This window comes from Rutidosis leptorrhynchoides, chromosome 2 (genome assembly GCF_046630445.1).
Source record: "Rutidosis leptorrhynchoides isolate AG116_Rl617_1_P2 chromosome 2, CSIRO_AGI_Rlap_v1, whole genome shotgun sequence".
NCBI classification, from domain to species: domain Eukaryota; kingdom Viridiplantae; phylum Streptophyta; class Magnoliopsida; order Asterales; family Asteraceae; genus Rutidosis; species Rutidosis leptorrhynchoides.
In genome coordinates this window covers 269062639-269068638 of record NC_092334.1, presented here as the reverse complement: position 1 = coordinate 269068638, position 6000 = coordinate 269062639, and positions in this window count along the sequence as shown.

Genomic DNA, 6000 nt, shown 5'->3' with positions numbered 1-6000 from the left:
TAATAATGGTAATTTTTAATAGTTTTAATAGAAATTTTCAGTAATTATACAATATCACTAATATTAATGTTTAAATGATAAGTCTATTAATGATACTTTGTAATATTAATAATAATGATGATAATACTAATAATAATACCTATGTGGATGATAATAATAACACTAACAATTATAAAATGTTACAAGTACTAATATTAATGAAAATAATAATAATTTGTATCATTCTCATAATAATAATAATAATCATAATCATAATTATAATAATAAATTATAGTCTTTATAATAATACTTGTATTAGTAATAATAAGTGTTCTAAAAATAACCATAATAATAATAATCACAATACTAATAATAATAATAATTTTGGTAATGAAATCTACCTTCCAAAGCCTTTCTAAAAAAATATGCCCTGAACCGGGTTTGAACTAGAGACCTCCCGCTCACCCGCAAACACATTTAACCATTCCCTCTGTCTTGTTTATCTGATTTATAAGGCAACCCAAACTATATATCTAGTATTTCATTTAGCCATGTTCATCATCTTCTTCACTAAGTTTAAAATCAAACGGGGGCAAAAACTCAACAACAATCGAACGGGTTTTCATTTATGACTTGTAAACAACATGAAACAAAAAAAAATGTGTTCATGATATAAAAAAAATGAGAAAAAAAAAACAAAAAAAATCCTACTGCTTGCTCGTAGCTAAAAAAAAATTTTGTTTTCAATTTTGAGTTCGTTTTTGGACAATCTTTACAACATGAAACATGTTTCAAATCATTCCTAAAATCTATCAAAATCATCAATTGAACTTAAAACATCAAAACAAGCTCTAATTTCTCCAAAAACAAAACAGTTGACTTTTGACAATTTAACTTTGACTCGCAAATTCGAATTCGTTATTAAGAATTGGAACTTTTGATTTTGCAGAAAGTTTAAGTAAATGATTCCTAACAACTCTGCATTTTTAGTTTTTGAAATTTGTTTTGAATTTACGTTACTGTATATTACTGTGAAGAACTCAAGAACTCAAAAATTGATTTTTAGATTAAGTGTTATAGGTTATGATTACAACATGAATTGTGTTGCAAATCATTCCTATAATCTTTATGGATCATCAAATTAACTGGAGATATCAAAACAAACTCGAATTTGATTCAAGAACACTTAGTTGACTTTGAAAACCAAAACTTTGACTCTCAAATTAGAAATTGACAGAAAGAATTGAAGATTGAAAACTTACAGATAGTTTAGATAGACGATTCCTAACAAGACTGCATTATTACATTTTGGAAATTCATTCAAAATCAAAATATGGTGAAAAAGATGAATGTACAGAGTGTCGAGCTTATTTTTGGTTTTCTATCTTTCTCAAATAAATTTTATTTGAGAAATAAATTTTATTCTGTAATGTACCTTGAAATTGACAGATAACAAATTGTAGACAAGAAACAAAAATTGATAAAGGTTGAGAGTGATCTGCAACTGATTTTGGAAACTGTCTGTGTACTATCCTTTTTTATATATCATTAATATTAATATTAATAATTAATAAATATAAATATATATATATATATATTAATAATAATAATATTTCTTTTAATATTATTAATACAAATAATAATAGTATTATAAATAACAAGAATGATGATATTTATTAATCATAATGTTTATAATAATAATAATAATATTAATATTAATAATAACATTAATGATAATAATAATACTAATAATACTAATATTAATACTAGTATTGAAAATAACAATAATATTACTAATACAACTAATTCTTAACTTGTAATTACATTTAATATACTAACCTTGCATATTATTAATTATGTAATACTTATTTTATATAATAACACATTTAAATATTTAATATATATATATATATATATATATATATATATATATACATATTTATTTACACACAATCGTTCGTGAATCATCGGACATAGTCGAAGGGTAAATGTTATCCATGTAAACAGTTCAAAAATTCTGATACTCACATTACAGACTTTGCTGATCGTGTCGAAATCATATAAAGATTAAGTTTAAATTTAGTCAGAAATTCCCGGGTCGTCACATGTTAGGCCCAATAGATCTATCTTTAGGATTCGCGTCAATTAGGGTGTCTGTTCCCTAATTCTTAGATTACCAGACTTTAATAAAAAGGGGCATATTTGATTTCGATAATTCAACCATAGAATGTAGTTTCAATTACTTGTGTCTATTTTGTCAAACATTTATAAAAGCGCATGTATTCTCAGTCCCAAAAATATAAAGGTTAAAAAGGCAAATGAAACTCACCATACTGTATTTCGTAGTAAAAACACATATAACGTCATTGAACAAGTGCAAGGTTGGCCTCGGATTCACGAACCTAAATTAATTATATATATTTATGTGTTGGTCAATATTTGTCTAACAAATTAGGTCAAGTCATAGTGTACCACAATCCTAATGCTCGAGACTAATATGCAAAAGTCAACAAAAGTAAATTTGACTCAAAATAATTTCCAAAAATCTATACATGATTAATATATAGTTTAAATATCATCGTTTTATATTTTTAAAAGATTTATTAGAGTAAATAATATATTTTATTTATAAATAAATAAAATTTTATATTAAATTTATATAATAAAATATACTTTTATATATATTAAGTAATAAAATTTATAGGGTTCATTTAATATCATAAAGATAATATGATAGGTATTATTAAAGTAAGTTATTACACGTAGTAAAATATGTTTGTATCACATATTTATTTGATAAAATAATATCTATAATGATAGTAAGTAAAAGTTGTATTATTTTGTAATAATAATAATTATTATAAAAATATCAATATTTATAATTACTAAGATGACATTATGATAAAACGATAATTTTAATTATGATAACTTTAATATTTACGATAATTTTTAATATTATCTTTAAAATAATAATTCTATTTAAAATAATAATAATAATAATGATATTTTATAGTAACAATGACATTTCTATTAAAATGATAATTTTTGTTAAAATGATAGTTTTATTACTAACGATACTTTTAATAATAATAGTAATGATAAAAATGATAAGAACGATAATTTTATCTAAATCAATATCTTATAATATTTTAATTTCATCATGATACTCTTACTCATTATTTCCTAATCGTTTCGTTTAATAGCTTTTAATCGTCTTTTATATCGTGTTCATAATAATGATAATAATAGTAATCAAAATAATTAGGTGTTACAAATATTTATCTTAATTATACTAATATTAAAAATGATAGTTACTATAACATTATTAACGATAATACTAATAATTATCTTAATGATAATATAGTAATAATAATAATAACAATAACAATAACTATTTTTAAATAATGATATATATATATATTAATAATGATAATAATAATAATAATACTAATAATAATAATAATAATTGAATAATAATAATAATACTAATTATACCTTTCACGATAATAACGATAGTAATAATAAAAAAATTAACAATTTTTAATGATAAATCCCTTTTATTGATAAAGATAATAATAATGATAATAATAAGATAAAACTAGAACGACTATAAAAACGACGATAATAATAATCATTTTTAATAAAAATATCGAAAATTCAATTGATTATAACTTCTAATCCGTTCATCGAAACCATTCGATATCTAAAGGAAAAGTTCTTAATTTTTCGCTAGCTTTTCAAGGACATGCATATCTTATACCTTATCTCAACCGCAAGTGTAACTAATTCAAGATTCAACCTAACCTGTCTAAGGGCAATATCAAAAGTACAAGCATGCATAATCCTAAATACTCGAGCACTAGTCAGGGATACACTATTAGTATGTAAAAGTTAAATTATGAGTACTCACGTATCAATATTGAGATTCAATATTGCAGAAACGGTACGTAGACGCAACGGAAATGATAAACACTATATTGACCTCACGAGCATACCCATAAACCATACTCAATCACCTCCATAGCTATAACCCATAATTTCCTTAATCCTATCCTACTCGAAAAACAATTTCGAAATCACTCGGACAGCACTCCATCGTAATATTTTATGTATACTAATAATATCTTGAAATAATACGGAGTAAATATATATATATGTAAATCGATTGAGAGAGTTTAGAGAAAAATATTTTCAAGTTTCTATGAAATAATGAAACCTATTGAATTCTATTTATAATAGATTTTTGAATTATTAAAGTAAATTATTAAAGTATGAATTATTAAAGTGAATTATTAAAGTATGAATTATTAAAGTGAATTATTAAAGTATAAATTATTAAATTGAATTATTAAAGTATGAATTATTAAAGTGAATTATTAAAGTATGAATTATTAAAGTGTGAATTATTAAAGTGAATTATTAAAGTTAAAGTAAACTAAAAATAACAGTAAAGGTAAAGTTTAAGTATAGTAAAAGTATAAAACTATGTATGTATAATACGCGTATAAATATATATAATATTAATTTAAATCGTTATATATATTTAATAAAATAAAATATAAATATCGTTATCTTTATCATACTAGTTAAGTAATGAGTTGTCAAAAGTGGTTCTAGATATTTATAAAAGTTATATACATTTTAATAATAAAGTTCTTTTTAAACTGAAAACGTTTTTGTACGTTTGAAACTAAATAGATCAATCGAGTCTTTATGAGATTCAATCTTCCACCATCCTTTGTCTAGTTCTCAATGATTGACAATTTGTTCTTATTTATAAAGCACTTTACCATTTTCCGAATATTGTTAAAATGGAAAGATTTCTCAAATCAACGTGGGCCTTTCAACAGAGACTTGTAATCATAATTCAATATATCTGATAATTCAATCATTTGATCTTATCTTTTAATTCCATTGATAAACATTTTGAAACAGATACAATCATATAAAGTATTTAATCTAATATTTTGTTTACGTTTCAAGTTATAATATATATACACATATACATATATAATCATATTCGTTTAATGGTTCGTGAATCATTAGAACTTGGTCGAGGTTGAATGACTGTATGAACATAGTTTAAAATTCTTGAAATTTAACTTAACAAATATTGCTTAACATGTCGGAAACATATAAAGATTAAAGTTTAAATTTGGTTGGAAATTTCCGGGTTGTCACAATGACTTTCGGGGACTCGTTGGAACGTACTCAAACGGATAATCAAAACACACCATCTGGCAGTCAGCATACACAGGCTATGACTACGGGGGCGGGATACGCGCCATATATAGTGACCCGAACTTTTCCATGTTTATATATATTTTAAATGAAATTGTTATTTACATGATTAAGTGTTTCCAACATGTTAAGCAATCAAACTTGTTAAGACTTGATTAATTGAAATAGGTTTCATATAGACAATTGACCACCCAAGTTGACCGGTGATTCACGAACGTTAAAACTTGTAAAAACTATACGATGACATATATATGGTTATATATATAGTTAACATGATTTTATTATAAGTATGTATCTCATTAGGTATTTTAACAATGAGTTATATACATAAAAGTGAGACTATTAATTTAAGAAACTCGAAAACGATATATATAACGATTATCGTTATAACAACGTCTTATTAGGTACATATGAATCATATTAAGATATTGATACACTTGGTTAATTATGTTAAATGATAAGTAAATATATTATTAAGTGTATTAACAATGAAATACATATGTAAAAATAAGACTACTAACTTAATGATTTCGAAACGAGACATATATGTAACGATTATCGTTGTAACGACATTTAACTGTATATATATCATACTAAGATATATTATATATCATAATATCATGATAATATAACAATTTAACATCTCATTTCTTATAATAAACAATGGGTTAACAACATTCAACAAGATCGTTAACCTAAAGGTTTCAAAACAACATTTACATGTAACGACTAACGATGACTTAACGACTCAGTTAAAGTGTATATACATGTAGTGTTTTA